This window comes from Hyperolius riggenbachi, chromosome 11 (genome assembly GCF_040937935.1).
Source record: "Hyperolius riggenbachi isolate aHypRig1 chromosome 11, aHypRig1.pri, whole genome shotgun sequence".
Classification (NCBI taxonomy): Eukaryota; Metazoa; Chordata; class Amphibia; order Anura; family Hyperoliidae; genus Hyperolius; species Hyperolius riggenbachi.
The window spans coordinates 86,032,138-86,049,558 of record NC_090656.1 but is presented as its reverse complement, the minus strand read 5'-3'; the positions used below and the strand labels follow the sequence as shown (position 1 = coordinate 86,049,558).

Here is a 17,421-nt window from a genome sequence, read left to right as displayed (position 1 = left end):
ACTATACGTCACACACACAAGTCACTCTCGCTGTCTGGCGTCGCCTCTCCCACTCATCTCCTCCGCGGCTACCTTAGTAACGTCACTCACTCCTGAGTCCTGACCTGCCGCACCGCCCCCTCCAGTCTCCAGTTGGCCCTTCACTGATCTCTGGCTGGCCTGGCTGGCTGGCCTGGCTCCTCCCATATCCCTCGAGTGAGCTGCAGAAACAGCCAGAGTCAGTGTGTGGAAGACGTGTTTGCCGCCTCAATTCTGCCAGCCATTGCCAGCCAAGGACATGTAAGTAAAGACCTCTGTGAGATGTTTTATATGCTCTACACATCTGCTAGCCTTTTTATTTGTAAAAGACCAAACAGTGATGTGTCACTGAAACTGAAGCACACCGTTATATCTAGCGAGGGAGAGATTACACTTATGTCTGCAGGAGCCAGACACAATCTCTCACAAGCATTTTTCTGTACAATTTATTCGTTTCAGGGGCGTAGCAATAGGGGGTGCAGAGGTAGTGACTACATTGGGGCCTTTGGGCTAGAGAGGCCCCGAAGGGCCCTTCCTCAACTAAAGTATTAGCTCTCTATTGGTACTATGCTCATAATAATCATTTCTATAGATACTTTCAAATAGTGGTAATCATTAACAAACTGCTCCCCATTCCCTTCTTGCACCTCTGATACTGTGGTTGCCATTGCAGATTTTAGTGCGCCGTATCAATTGTTATGTATAGAGTGCTTGGGGGGCCCCATTGTAAAACTTACATCAGGGCCCATAGCTCCTCAGCTACGTCACTGCCCAAAACTGTATCCCATACTCCAGATGTGGCCTCACAAGTGAGTTATACAGATGGAGTAGTATACTAGCATCTTGAGATATTATTTCCCGCTTTATGCATCCCAGATTTTTATTTGCTTTAGCTACGGCTGCTTGGCATTGTATATGACTACTTAATTTGTTATCAACCAGTATTGCTAAGTCCTTCTCCAAGTCTGATGTTCCCAGCTGTATGCCATTTATTTTATATGGTGATCTACCATTTGGTACGTCCAAGGTGCATGATTTTACATTTATCAACTTTAAATTTCATCTGTCATGTGCCTGCCATATGGCCATGTTGTCAAGATCCTGTTGTAATATGTCACTAATACTATCCGTCTTAGTGTTGATAACTCTGCATAATTTCGTATCATCTGCAAAGATGGCTACATTACTCTGTATTCCGTCTACTAAATTACTAATAAATAAATTGAATAGAATTGGACCAAGTACTGACCCCTGTAGTAGCCCACTGCTAACAGTTTCCCATTTTGGGTATGTTCGGTTCAGAGCTGGGACAAGGTCATCCAGCACCCAAGGCTCAGACACAAAAGTGTGCCTCTCCATCCCTCCCACCCCAGCTGTCACACACTGATTGCTATTAGGTTGAGGGGCATCTCAGGGCCCCCAACACCTTAAACTGTAGTTTTCTGGCTTGCAGTCACTGCCATCTTTCCCCTTCAAATACAATAGGGGAATGATAGCTGAGTGAGTTGTGCACCCCATCCTACACTGCTCCCTGAGGCTGGTGCCTCTCTCGCCTCTGCCTCAGCCCGGCCCTGGTTCTGTTTACCACCACTGTTTGCGTTCTATCCCTTAACCAATTCTTTATCCATATATATATACACAATTTCTCCTAGTCCCTGTATCCTCAGCTTCTGCACCAGGCTATTGTGGGAAACAGCGTCAAAAGCCTTTGCAAAGTCCAAGTACACTACATCTATAGCTCTTTCAAGATCTAAATTTTAATTAATCATTTCATAAAAGCTAAGCATATTTGTGAGACAGGGTCTGTCTTTTAGTATAACCATGCTGCTGAACTGAAATAAGATTATTCTACATCATTTTGTATAGCATCCCTTTGGGTACCTTCAAACAATTTACACACAACTGATGTTAAGCTTACAGACCTATAGTTTCCTGGTTTTGATTATTTTCCCTTCTTGCATAAGGGTAAAGCATCAACTTCACGCCAGTCATAAGGAATGGACCCACTTGAAAGAGAATCACAGAAAATAAGATAAAGTGGCTTATCAATTACATTGTATATTTTGGGCTTGCCTTTTTCTTGCTAGAGGATGAAATGGCAATGCACAATTATGTTTAAAAAAAATTGGAAAAAAAATGGTGTGGAGTTCCACTTAACCTCTTGAGGACCATGGTGTTAACCCCCCCCCCCCCCCCCCCGAGTGACCAGGCTATTTTCTACTTAATTGCCCACTGCAGCTTTAAAGCCAAGCTGCAGGGCCGCACAACACAGCACACAAGTGATCCTCCCCCCCTTTTCTCCCCACCAACAGAGCTCTCTGTTGGTGGGGTCTGATCGCCCCCTCTGTGTTTATTTTTTTTTAAATAAATATTTATTTGTTGTTTTTCTTTTATATTTATTACTATTTTTTTTTTATTTTTTTTTTACAACTTCTCCCTCCCCCCAGCCGGCCAATCACGGCGATCGGCTGTCATAGGCTTCTGCCTATGAGAGCCGATCGCTCTCTTGTCCCCCAGGAGGACAGCTGTGTCACACGGCTCTCCCCAGTACAGCGCTGTACATGTAAATACACAGCGGTTTTGCCGTGTAACAGTCTTCCGAGCGGCGATCGCCCCTCGGAGACTGAAGGCGGAGCTCCGCTCTGCCCACCAAGCAGGATATGCGCGCGCAGCCTGTGCACGATCTCCTGCAAACTGCTGTCCCATCGGCATGACGCGGTCAGCAAGCAGTCAATGTCTCAACCAGACGCTCAGGTACTTTGAAAATGGGTCGCAAATTCTCCTCTATTTGCAAAGTAATTTTACCCCAAACTTAAGGGCTAAGGGTCTCTTCCCCATCTATTTGTCCCTGCAAAAAAAGTGGTGGGAGTCATGGTAAAAAGATAAAAGCTTATGCTGGGAACAGTTGTCATTATTTTATTATTATTTAGCATTTATATAGTGCTGACATCTCCCGCAGCGCTATACAGAGTCTATTGTCTCCCTCAGAGGGGCTCACAATCTAATCCATACCATACTCATATGCCCAGGGGCGTAACTAGGAGCCACCGGGCCCCCCTGCAGAGATTCTGACAGTCCCCCCCTGGGGCCCGCTCAGGGCCGATTTTGGGGGGCTGGAGGGGACTCAGCATGAGGGGAAAGCCATGGCCACACTCGGCAGGGAGGGGGGATGGTCCCCTCCCTCCCTCACCTCGGGCTCTCCCCTCTGCGCTCCCCTCCAGCTTAAATTAGAGTCTGGGCAGCGGCTGGCAGCGGGCAGATACATGCCTTACTTGCATTCCACCGCGAATACTCCTCGTTCTAGTCTCTGATGCTATTTCCTGTTTATACAGGAAGTGACGTCAGACGCTAGAAAGAGGAACATTCCCGGTGGAACACAAGGAAGGTATGTACCTGCCCGCTGCCCGCCGCTGCCCAGACACTAATTTAAGCTGGAGGGGAGCGCAGAGGGGAGAGCCCAAGGTGAGGGAGGGGGGGACCGCCCCCACTCCCCGCCGAGTGTGGCCATGGCTTTCCCCTCATGCTGCGTCCCCTCCAGCCCCCCAAACGGCCCTGAGCGGGCCCCCCCTGGAGCAGGCGCTGCAGGCTCAATTGTTACGCCCATTCGTATGCCTATGTATGTATCATCTAGTGTCTGTATCGTAATTTAGGGTCAATTTAGGGTGAAGCCAATTAACTTATTTGTATGTTTTGTGTGGTGTGGGAGGAAACCGGAGTACCCGGAGGAAACATATGCAGACACAGGAAGAACATACAAACTCCATGAAGATATTGCCCTGGTTGGGATTCACACAGGGGGTGCTAACCACTACACCACCGTGCTGCCACTGCAAGCACATTTAAATAATAAGGACCTGCAGATACCCACCCCTCCCCACTCCACCCCACAAATAGGAATGTGTATAAATCATTGCAGTCCCTTCAGCTATTGACAACAGATTAAACGAGACACTGAAAACATGAAAATTTAAATGAATAAAATGGATACACAAACACAAATTTACTGGCTTTTAAACAAATTTTATTGCTGGCTTCAGAAAAAAATCCAGCTTCAGTCATGGGTAACAAAAAAAACACTTTTTTCTTTTGTAACAAGTTTGTTCCTACAGGTGACTCTGACCTCCTCAGCAATTTTGGCGACAAAACCTTGTTCAGGGGCTTTCAAGATAACTTGAGAAGGTTAATCTAGACAGCCACCCATAGACTTCAAAACAAAACAGTTGAATTTCAACTAAACAGGTTTTTTGTTTTTTTTATGGAAAATTTGACCTACGTCAGTTCAGGTTTTGCTGAACCCACATCCTGGAACAAGTTGCACTACTTACGAAACTCTGAAACTTTTACCACACACACAAAATGTATACCTGTAGCAACCTGTTGGTGAATTTATGGCCCGAGTGACTCTTGTTGAACAAACATGATCTTTATTTACTCTCAATGTGATTGTGCCAAACAGACAGAACGTTATCCCACACTCACTCCCAGAAATGCACAAAGGCTGACTCACACTGCCAGTAGGACTGAATTAATGAGAGATTTGATCACATTGATTGAATTTGCCTGAAATTCGTTGCCTGACATTCATTGATTGTCCTAAAAAGTCTACCAGAAAAAAAAAAGACTTAAGGTGGCCATACACTGGCCCGATTTGCGGCAGTTTCGACAGCAGATTCGATCACTGGGATCGAATCTGCTGCCAATCGTTCGCGCAACACGCACCCGCCGATCCGATTTCCTCCCGAAATCGGATCGGTCCGTCGATCGCGCCGTGCGGGAAATTACCCTCGATCGCCCGCGGGTAGGGAGCGCGTCGCTAGCGGCGGCCGATCCGATCAGGTATACATTACCTGAGGCTGGCTCCCGGGCATCCCGTCCGTCACTGCTCCTGTCATGGCGCCTCCGGCATCCTCGCATAACTTCCGCTGTCATGCCAGTGACAGCGGAAGTACAACTAGAGGGCGCTCTATTTGAACTTCCGCTGTCACTGGTGTGATAGCTTAAGTTCTATGCGGATGCCGGAGCCGGAGGTGCCACATGACGGGGACATCACGCCCGGGAGCCAGCCTCAGGTAATGTATACCGGCGGGGGGAGCGGCGGTAGCACCACCACAACAGATTGTGATCGGTTTCAGGCTGAAATCGATTCACAATCTGTTTGCAGGAAAGGCAGCCATACGATCCCTCTCTGATCAGATTCGATCAGATAGGGATCTGTCAGCTGGTCGATCTGATGGCACATCGACCAGTGTATGGCTGCCTTTAATGTGGCCATCTGATTCGACTATTATCAGATGAAAACCGGTGCCACCAAGAGCATGCCCAATTGATGATGCAACCAATTTAGGGCTGAAATTAGTTGCGTGTTTGGTTGCATGTATCAGTTGGACATGCTGCAAGATGTAGGGCCCACTTTCTCGATTGGGCATGCGGCAGTAACAGTGTGCAATATGAGGGCGGGTGATGAATATGACAGGGCCCCTTGCACTGTCTCATCTAATGTAAAATGTCTCTTCCCCACCTCCCCCCTGTTCCCAGTGCAGTATACCTTACCTGTTCCTCATTATTCCTGCTCAGTGTGTGAGGGGGATGAAAGAGAGTGACTCAAAAATTACAGAATGTGGGTGTAATGCTGGAGGGGGGGCATACTTTCTGGCCACCCAGCGCAACAAGCAGCTGAATAATGGAAGAGGCTACACAGGTTGTCCAGAGCAACTGCAGCTCTGGGCTTCTGATATCGCTACAAATAAGACACAATGGCAGCGCAGTGCAATATTTCGCTGCCTATGGTCTGAGTAACCAAAGAATGAACAGACAGAACACTAGCGAGACTAAGCACTGTCCTAGCGATAGCAAGCATTCAGATAGATACAAGACAGAACTATAGATTGGAGCGTAACTAGCAGCAACCACCGCTCACAGTCACGTCCACAGAAGCAGAACAAGCAGGTTAACAATCAGTCACCAGCAAGCATCCACACAGGCAAGACTACAGAAAATAACGTAACTAATAGCAACTGCAGCCTATAGTTACGTTCCCAGAAACTAGAGTAGCAGGAATACTACCAGTCACCAAAGTGGTGATGGCAGAATCCAAGCTATCAGGATAGTGGACTTCACTGACCCACCGCGGATGAAGCAAACGTCCATCAGGCATGGAAACAAGGCAATACACAATAATACAGAAAAATAACAAACGGCCCAACTAACGGATAAATATATATTAGCAAGTATGCATATATATTTATCAAGGACCTAGCTAAAGCACAAGTAATAAGGTTGCACTGAACTACAATAACAGATCTACACAGAGTGACAGAGTGCCCAGAAGACCAGCGTACTGACCGCTATGTCGGGCACTGTCTGAAATGGGAGACAGACTTTTATGCCGGCATCAGCCAATGGATGCAGGTATGCAAATTTTGACACAACTGAATAGTAATCATTCAATCCTGAGCTGGCTTGATTACCATTTGCTAACTGAAAGACTATTATAACAAATGCATGCAGTACTATGCAACAACATGCATGTAGGAAATCCAGGGCTATCTGGCTGCAGCTTAACTGCAGCAAACCATAGGAGGAATCCTGACAGCATCCTGAACTGCGCTGAACTGCAGAGTGATTGCAAATGACAATAAGACTCATTGCGAATGCGCAACCGAATGCAAGCAGACAAGTCAGAACTGCCCAGTTGCAGCTTCACTGCGAGCAACAGAACATGCTACAGGAGAGATCCTGACAGTGAGAAACTGTGACAGTTTCAACACTCATGCAGAGCCTCTTTCCAAAGGATATCCCAGGATATTTGCACATACACAGCAGTTTAGTAACCAAAGCTTCTGTTATAACAGTGTCAATTAGCAAGAGAAAGCAAGTTTAATTTGATTGAGCAAAAATATTTTTCTTTAAACAAACTGAGCCATTAAGCCTTACAATTCCTTTACATGAATCAGACTACTAATCAGCACTGATCTATATTCCCCTGCCCTGTACTTGTTTTTAAGATTTTATTTTAGTATACTTCCATAAATTAAATGAACAATTTCTGACAGTTCCTAGTGTTTATATTTATGAAGGTGTCCATATGTTTGTCAACATTTCCTGTCGATTCCAGGCAGATCCGATCACTCTGATCTCTTACCCTCCCCACTGTGTCCATAATCAGACACCATTAGGTCACGAGCTTGTGTGTGAATCTAAGGAATGTCTTCTGAGGGCTTGCTGAATAGGGGCAGTCGACAAGTATTTTTAACCTGTGAATACTTTGCCTGTAACTTTGTACATGAAGTTATTAGAACATTGCTTTTTTACTTTTTTATGAACCCTGGGGAGCAGGGACAGCATACAAATTTGAAAGTTTGTATAACTCATAATCTGTGTGGTGGACACATGTAGTCATTAGAACAATGGTACAAAGAGCAGGTAGGGTTTTTTTTTTACAGACCTTTAGTTTTTTTACGGACCCCTTCTCAGTTTGCCGCCTTTAGAAAGTGCCGCTCTGAAATATTGTCTCAGTTTGCATCATGGTAAATCTCCACTGTACACATACACAGCAGTTTATTAATCAAAGCTTCTTTTATAACAGGATCAATTATCATGTGAAAGCAACACATTCAATTAGATTGAAGACAATTATTTTTTTTTTAACTGACTAAGCCATTTATCCCTGCAATACCTTTACATCTATCTGTCTACTAATCAGCACTGATCTATATCCCCCTGCCCGGTACTTGTTTTTAAGATTATATTTCAAGTTAGGATACTTCCATAAATCAAATGAACAATTTCTGATACTTCCTGGTGTTTATATTTATGAGCCTCCCCCTCCTCCCCCCCCCCCCCGCGCCCTTGTCCAATCCATGGACAAGGGGCTCTTCCTCACCTCAAGTGCCCCAGGAAGAGGTGGGGGCGATGACTCCCGGGGGGGGGGGGGGTTCATGGTGGCATCTTGGAGTCACCTTTAAGAATAACCTCCTACCATGACAGGTCCCTAACACCTCCCAAGAGGCTTCATTTTGGAAAGTTGCTCCATGCCGGCCACAGCCCCTTTTTGCAACAAAATTTTGACTCCCAAACCCTAGTAACAGACTTTGGTTCCTTCAGAGCATACAAGTAATTAAGGCAAACGGAAATTTTCTCGCAGAGTAAAGCTGAAAAATGGTTCACTTTCCTCCTGCAAAAATCATTGCAGCATTAATTATCATTACCCCTCCAGGTCGCCATTGAGACTGGGGTAAGACGTAATTTGGCCTCCAGCTATTGTTTTTACCTGCCTCCCTTCCAGAGCCCCTTACCAATAGCCAGACTCAAGACTTTCAGTGGCAGGCACAACTTTTGTTAATTGTCCTGTCACTGGCTTTCTTGCTAGGTAAATGCAATACTCTTTTTCTATTAGATGTGCAGAAAAGTTTATTGATCAGTTCATGGCAACAGCAATTCAGCACAGTGCATCTTATGGATCTTGAAAAAACTTTTATCACATTGGCTACAAAGCAGCAAAGTCAAAGACAAAACAGAAAATCAGCAGTTATGATGGACAAAAATGTATCCGAATATGCTAATTAGCCCCACCCAGGAGACAGAAGTTAGCAAATTAAAGGACCACTATGACAAAAAAAGTAAGCAGTTAAAGGGCTCTTGCACACTACATGCGATTCCGATTTGCGATTTTGACTCGAATTTACATGCGATTCCGATTTGTGACTATTAATCGGTACTGCATGCTGCATTTTTCTTCTTGTTTTGATAGAATCCGGGGAAAATCAGAATAGAAAAATCTAGCGAAATTCAGATCAGACATGTTGGAAATGATCGATCTGGCAGGTAAATCTGCCACAAAATTGTATGTTGTGTACCTAGCAGAAATCAAGTTACCTCCAGATACCATCCTACACGCAATCTCCGCTCTACTAACTAATAGTCTACTAACTAACTAATATTCTATCTACTTCTCTGGTCACCTCTTCTCACTCCTGTTTACAAGACTTCTCTCGATCCTCTCCCTTCCTCTGGAACACTTTCCCTCAGCACATCTGCCACTCACCCACACTTACTCTTTATAGATGCAATATGAAAACTCACCTCTTCCGGTAAGCATATTCCCCTACCTAGGACACTTCAGCCACTGACCACCATTTCTACCATCTCCTACACAGCTTCCCTTTACCTATAGTCCTCTCCCTTACAACTTAGTCTGTAGGGCCTTTTGGCCAGGGCTCTCTTCCCCTTTTGTCTCACAATGCTGTGTAATGTGTGTACATACCTCCCACCCCTGTGTGAAAATATGAATTTAATTTGTTGACTGCATCAGCTGTAATCCACTCTTATCTTGTTTTAACTGTTGTATTGTCTATTTTGTATTGTTATACCCTGTATGCTGTTGTACAGCGCCACAGAAGATGCTGGTGCTATATAAGTCAATAATAATAATGATAATGTTACACCAATCCCACGTGCTATAATGCCAGCAGGGAAGTATGCCGGACATGGACAGATACATTATTTTAATGCTCAGCCATGGGGGGGGGGGGGGGGGGGGGGGGGGATATGGCCAGGGGCAGCGAAGCGGCATCACAAGGCCAATTCCTGAAGGATTTTATGCTGAAATCAATCAGGAATCGCCCTGTGGGGTATGGCCAGATAACAGATTCAGATTAAATCATAGAGAGATCTGCCGGCCACCAAATGGCTTTATGTATGGCGACTTTAAGTGTGTGATCAGCTTTAGAGTTTGTACAATACTGTTGACACTTTTAAAGCGGACCTGAACCCAGAACTTCCTCTCTACTCTAAAAGATACCCAACAGCATAATAACCTTTAAAGATAAACTTGTCTTTGTTACAGCTGATACAAATCCTGCAATACATCTGCAGTGTGTCTACTTTCTGCTTTCATGGAAGCAGACATATTGTTTCCATCCTGTGTTTACAAATAAGCTGCTCTGTGTAGATTAGTCCCAGTGGAGATTAGTCACAGATGAAGGGGAATTAGACAGGCTAAACTCTGTAAATACATACAGTACAGGGTGCATTTCTCTGTTTTCCTTCTGTCCCGTGCAAGAGTTCAGGTCCACTTTAATAATTAACACACAGGGAACACACATTTGGCATCAAAATAAGGACTATCTTTCCAAAACAGGGATGAATAAAAGCTATGCCAGACTATTTTGCAAGCAAAGACTAAATACATTTTGGACTGTGCAAAAGCATTTGGTTCCTTACAGATGCTCGGTTTAGGAAATATATATAAAGATAAACAATTTGAACAATGGCATACAGACCATGTCCATAGAGTTGTCATTAGTAATTCATGCTCTAGTATACTGAAAGTGGTGTACCACAAGGTTCTGTTTTGGGACCTTTACCTTTTAGTTTTTTTCACACATAGGCCTCAATTCACTAAGCTTTGTCAAACACTTTATCAAACGTTTGATAATTTACCTCATAGATAAAATCTAATTTTGAATTCACTAAGGTGTTATAGATTTATTGAACTTTTTATCGATAAAACATTCGATAAATATATAACACCTTAGTGAATTCAAAATTAGATTTTACCCATGAGGTAAATTATCAAACGTTTGATAAAGTGTTTGATAAAGCTTAGTGAATTGAGGCCATAATATTGAGACTAAGATAAAAAGTAATTTCTCTGTTTGTAGATGACTCAAAATATTATACTATTAGTTTGATCACTAATAATATTCAAGAGTTTGCATTAGCCTTATGCTGTGAGCAACAATACCTGCCTAAGTTGAGGAACTAAGCCATGTTGAGGAGTAAAAAAATCTGTACTATTAAGATGGTGCATGATTCATACTGTATGCTATTTGACATTAATCCTCCGTCTAATATTAATAGCAGCTAATTGTGGTGGGCACTGGCATCAGTTGCAGTCAGTTTATTTACTTTATATCCTATTAGAGCAGTTAATGATTTACACAAAAATCTGTAATGCTTACATGTATAAAATCAAATTTCTCACTTTCATCCTGCCCCCTTTCTATCCTCAGCAAATATGTAATGCTCGATCCACACCATACAATTTTTCGGTCGATTTGCATGCCCAATCGATTATTTCCAGCATGTCCGACCTGAGAAACGATCGATTTTATGAGCGATTTCCATTCGTTTCTATGGAAATCGCTCATAAAATCGAGCGATCCTCAGATCAAACGTGCTGGAAATAATCAATAGGGCATGTAAATCGGCCGAAAAATTGCATGGTGTGGATCCAGCATAAGATCCCATTACAAACTTTTATTGGTGTGCAACCAGAGCCACCTTGTGTTAGGCTGGAAAAATAACATTAGGTAAGCTAATACAGTTATAACTGAAGAATGATTTTATAACAATAAATCTGTGTTCAAAGTTACTTTAGTGACCTTATCTAATTGATACAATTGATACCATTTTCAATGAGATCATTCTGAATTTTCTAGACCTCGAGTAGGTGCAGAGATTTGCCATTACGTTAAAACTCAAATTCTCATGCTATTCTCTGATTGCACTTATTTAATTGGTCCTTTGCACTTCCATCATTGTCTCGTAAACAGGGGCGAATGCAAGTGACAGGCACAAGTTCCAGAGAGTAATCAATGCCTTCGAGAAGATCACTGTGCCATCCCTGCCACCAATGGACCCCCTCCACACATCTAGAATGAGGTCCAGGGCCAACAGGATAAGGCTTGACCCCTCCCACCACGGCGGTCGTTTCTTCATCCTCCTTCCCTCAGGATGACGCTATAAGAACATCCTCACCAAAACCTCTAGGCAGAGGAACACCTTATTCCCCCATGCAGTCCTCCTTCTGAAGTCAAGCCCCCTTCCGGATGTAACCTCTCGGACTTCCTCCACAGTATCTCTTGGGGTGCTAGTGTACTGCACCTGTGTCTTACACCGTACATGTCTAAACATAGTCTTCCATCGGTTGCACTGTGTGACTTGTAATGTCATATGATGCTATATTGTTATTTACTCAATGTTATTATGGCATATGTTGTTATTTGCATCATGTTTTTGCACCATGTAATTGCCGTGTGTACCACAAATAATTCTGGGTGTGGCACCTGTGATATTTTACATTTTTTTAAAGTTTATGAAAACTAGCAGACTTTGCTCACCTTCCCAGGATTACTGATACAGAGAGGGGGTATTGTTAAAATATGAGTAATGTTTGCAGCATGTGTAAGCAGTGGATGAATAGTTTTAAATAGTTATTTTTGAATAAAGAAAGAGGAAGTGTCAAAGGAAGGAGGCTGCCCCGGGCTCCCATGGCATAAGATAATTTGTTGAAGAGGCACTGTAGTTTTCCTCCTAGTTAGTAGCAGCCAGTTTAAAGAGAATCTGTATTGTTAAAATCGCACAAAAGTAAACATACCAGTGCGTTAGGGGACATCTCCTATTACCCTCTGTCACAATTTCGCCGCTCCTCGCCGCATTAAAAGTGGTTAAAAACAGTTTTAAAAAGTTTGTTTATAAACAAACAAAATGGCCACCAAAACAGGAAGTAGGTTGATGTACAGTATGTCCACACATAGAAAAATACATCCATACACAATCAGGCTGTATACAGCCTTCCTTTTGAATCTCAAGAGATCATTTGTGTGTTTCTTTCCCCCTGCATCTCTCATGCACTGAAGTGTCAGGCTGCTCTTTTCTTCCTGCAAACAGCTTTGCCCTTGTCTGAATTTCCTCAGTATGTGAAAGCCCAGCCAGCTCAGAGGACGATTTATCCAGCTTGTAAAAGATAAGAGAGAAGAGAGAAGCTGCCCTAATCTAAATAATACACAGGCAGTGTGCATAGAGGGGCTTGGAAGGAAGGGGGAGTTCATAGCAGAACCACAACACTGAAGAACTTGGCAGCCTTCCAGACACAGGCTGACAAGTCTGACAGGGGAAAGATACATTGATTTATTACAGAGACTGTGATAGCAGAAAGTGCTGCAGTAAGCCAGAACACATTAGAATAGCTTTTGGAACTTGTAGGATGATAAAAAACAGGATGCAATTTTTGTTACGGAGTCTCTTTAATGGCATCAATCATGGCAGCCACTTGCTTATAAGGGTTTTCCAGCAAGGAGGGTACCTTAAACGCCTACATCTTTTTAGGTGTACTGTCATGTCTGCAAATGAAACTTAGGTAGAAAACTGAGAGTTGAGGATGGCCTCTCATACAATCACAATCTACAGAATCTTTGGAAGCAAGACAGAAGGTTCTCAGCCCTGGGAGCAGAAGGGCCTGGGTAGTTGGACAAGCTGGGTCAGTAACAGATTATGTAGAACTTGTAACGATTCGTGTCAGCAAGAACAGATTTCTCTGATTATTGGTGATCTGCAGTATCACCAATAATACAGACGTTATACCTGATTATGTGTGATCTGCAGAATCACCAATAATACTGGTATAGCCAAGACCAGGACCACCGCGTCTAGTGAAAAATGGCGTCGGCAAAAAAATGGCACCCCCCTTCTGCCCGATATATTTAAAATCATATTTATCGTTTTAAAGGTTAAAATAGTGCAGACCTTTTGAACAAAATTTATCGTTTTAAAACTTTTTTTTTTTTGTCCTGCCTGAACGATATTTATCATTTTAACCCCTGCTTTGCTGCCGTTTGGAAAATATCTGACGACCAATGTGAGGGTATGTGTTTGGTGCAACAGTAATGATAGAGATACTCGCTATTCCCAGAGGAGCTGGGAGATATGAGCATATCTATGTAGCACAGGAATACCAACTCCAGCAAGCTGGAGATACAGACAATAGTGAGATAGTTCACCCGAGGAGCGGGTGGAACTATGTTAACAAGTGTACTGATCACCCAAGGAAGGGGTAATTCAGACTGTACTGTAGTCACTATTACCTGAGGAGCAGGTAGAGGTGATAAATCTGTAATGTCTAGTCACCTGCGGAGCAGGTGATTCAGACTGTACTGCAGCTACTGACCACCTGTGTGCGCGCATGCGTGAAGAGGATGAAGCTTCCCTTCATCCTCTTCGCACAAAAATCAGGTTTCGCTCAGGGCACAGTGAAACCTAAGGCCGGCCCTATCTGGAGGCATGTAAATACTTGATTCTTTTATCTGGAGACATGTGACTTTTTAATGTACAGTAGCAAGAAAAAGTATGTGAACCCTTTGGAATTAAATGGATTTCTGCACAAATTGGCAGCAATAACTTCAACCAAACATTTCCATGCAGATCAGATGTGCACAACGGTCAGGAGTAATTCTTGACCATTCCTCTTTACAGAACTGTTTCAGTTCATCAATATTCTTTAGATGTTCAGTTCATCAATATTCTTGGGATGTCTGGTGTAAATCCCTTTCTTGAGGTCATGTCACAGCATCTCAATTGGGTTGAGGTCAGGACTCTGACTGGGCCACTCCAGAAGGCGTATTTTCTTCTGTTTAAGCCATTCTGTTGATTCATTTCTATGCTTTGGGTCGTTGTCCTGTTGCAACACCCATCTTCTGCAGAACTTCAGCTGATGGACAGATGGCCTTAAGTTCTCGTGCAAAATGTCTTGATAAAATTTGAAATTCATTTTTCCTTTGATGACAGCAATCCGTCCAGCTCAAGTGGGAAAACATCCGGAATCTGACTTTGACTACCGGTAAGGGTGAGATAAATAATGCCGCTGTGCCCATTATTTGCTGCCTTGCAGAGCATTGGGCTCCTGATGTGTTCCTTTGCTGTATTGGCCAAATGCAGCCACTATAAATCTCCCCCGCTTAAAGTGTACGAGGCTGCATGGTACACGGCATGTAATACCTAATGACCGGGGCGCCTCTAGGCATAGGAAGTACAGGCCATTGCCTGGAGTGCCATTGGTCCTGGGGGGTGCCATGTTGCTGGATTAAGCCCAGCCCCAAATTAAGTCCCTCCCTTGGACTAAGCCCCTCCCCGTGGGTGTTCTATTACTTGCTTCTACTGCATCTACTTAGCGTAAGTTGCAGGCAGCTGCCACCTCTGTGCCTTGTGCATCCTTCTTCCCCCCTTTGTTCCTCCTTCTGTCCCTTTTCTGCCTCCTTCAGTCTCCTTGTGCCTCTTTCAGTCCCTTGTGCCATGTCTGACCTCCTGTTTGTCCTTCTGTCTCCCTTTGTACCTTCTTCTGTTTTCATATGCCTCCTTCAGTCCCCCTGTGCCACCTCTGCCTCTTTCTGTGGCCTCTTGTGCCTCCATCTGTCCCCCTGCATATCCTTATGTCTCCTTTGCCTTTATTTGTCCGCGTGTGCTACCTCTGCCCCCTGTCCCTCCTTCAGTCCCACTCTGCCTCTTTCTGTCTCCTGTGCCTCCTTCTGTGTCACTTTGTGCTGCCTTCTGTCTCCGTGTGCCTCTTTCAGTCCCTTGTGCCATGTCTGACCTCCTGTTTGTCCTTCTGTCTTCCTTTGTACCTCCTTCTGTTTTCATATGCCTCCTTCAGTCCCCCTGTGCCACCTCTGCCTCTCTCTGTGGCCTCTTGTGCCTCCATCTGTCCCCCTGTGTCTCCTTATGTCCCCTTTGCCTTTATTTGTCCCAGTGTGCTACCTCTGCCCCCTGTCCCTCCTTCAGTCCCACTCTGCCTCTTTCTGTCTCATGTGTCTCCTTCTGTGTCACTTTGTGCTGCCTTCTGTCTCCATGTGCTTCTTCAGTCCCCACGTGCCACCTATTGTCCCTTGTGCCTTCCTCTATCCCCCTGTGCCTCCTTCTGTGCCCCTTTGTGCCTTCCTCTATCTCCCTGTGGCTCTTTCTGTCCCCCTCTGCCTCCATCTGTCTCCCTGTGCCTCCTTACACCCCCCTCTGCCATTTTCTGTCCACCTTTTGTGCCTCCTTCTTTCCCCCTTTGTGCATACTTCTGGCCAATTTTGTGCCTCCTATTATCTCCCTGTTATTCCTTCTGCCCTTCTTTGTGCTTTTTTTCTGTCCCCCTTTGTGCCTCCTTCAGTCCCCCTGTACCTCCTTCTTTCCTCCTGTGCCTCCTTATGTTCCCCTTTGTGCCTCAGTCTGTCCCCTCCTCCTGTCCCACTTTGTGCTGCCTCCTACCCTACTTTGAGCGTCCTTCTGTCCCCGTGTGCCTCCTTCAGTCCCCCATGTGCCTCCTTCTCTCCTCTTTTGTGCCTCCTTCTGGCCCTCATGCCTTCTTCTGTCCCCCTGTACCTCCAACTGCCCCTCTGTGTACCTTCTTCCGTTCTCCTGTGCCTCCTTCTGTCCTCCTTTGTGTCTCATTCTGCCCCCCATTGCACCTCCTTTTGTCCCCCATTGTGCCTCATTCTATCTCCCTGTGTGCCTTCTGTGTACTTGTGCCTCCTTCTGTCCTCCTTTGTGACTTCTTCCAACCCTCGTGCCTACTTCTGTCCCCCTGTGCCTCTCTATGTCCCCCTGTGTGCCTTCTTCCTTACATGTATTTTCTTTCTTACATGTATTCTCTGGTGAAATGCTGCCACAACATTACGGTTATTTCCTGGTGAAACAATGCCGCATTACGATTATTTTCATGGGGAGCACCATGGGGGCGAATGGGGAAAGGGGGGGCACAGGTTTTCTCACCTGGAGTGACAAAATGGCTAAGCTGTAGACATACTGCATGTACTGTAATAAATGATCACTGGGTGTATATTTTTCTTGTCATGTGCCACAGTGGGCCCCACCAGCTAGCCATTGTGCCTTTTGTAAATCCCCCCCCCCCCCCTTTAAATCAGACGCTGGAGCCACCACTGCATGGCGCTGAAGAGTGACCAGATAATGTAATCTTTGGATCATCCAGCATTATAGTCACTTCAGTGGATTGAACATGGTGGCTGGTGGCATTCTGAAACTTCATCTCCTGTTTCAGCTGCTTGTAGCCATGGTTACTGTTTTCTGGGGAGAGTAAAGTGTACAGGCATGGTGCTCCATAACTACTAAGTAGCACTGGAAAGATTAAAAGACTATTATAATGTGCTTTGGTGAAAAGCTTTCTGTGGAGCACAGGAATGAAGGGAAGAATGTTAGCTGCTAAGATGGAAGGGGGGAGGACTCTGCTCTGCTAAATAATGGGAACAGCTTCATTTCCTTTGTAAGTAGTGTCTGAGGAGAAAAAACAACATCCCTGCTGACTCACTATATACAATATAGACTCACTGCACAGAAAGGATGTAAAAAAAGGAATCTAAAAAACAGTTGTTGTAGTAAGAAGACAGTTATTAATAACTGCTCGTAAACTAGCGATGGGTCGTTCGCGAATGAGCTGGCTCTAAGAGCCGGCTCTTTGCTGCGGACAAGAGCCGGTGCTAAGTTTAAAAAGAGCCGATGCCTGTGAGTCACTCACCAGTGTGCTCTGCTCTGTAATAAAGGGCGCTGAGGCATGCCGGGAGATATAGTCCTCCTCCTGTAGCTTGTAGGGGTGTATGTGGTGGAGCAGAGCAGGAGCAGCAGGAGGGA

The 17,421-nt window shown here is 44.7% G+C and overlaps 1 long non-coding RNA gene across 1 annotated transcript in view; it reads right to left on the bottom strand.

Annotated features, from left to right (window-relative positions):
* LOC137538001 (uncharacterized) overlaps nt 1-17,421 on the bottom strand; it is a 77,522-nt gene extending 60,101 nt beyond the window's left edge. Inside the window, exon 1 of the long non-coding RNA XR_011024672.1 lies at nt 17,309-17,421. This is a non-coding gene — a long non-coding RNA (uncharacterized lncRNA). The remainder of the gene's footprint in view (nt 1-17,308) is intronic.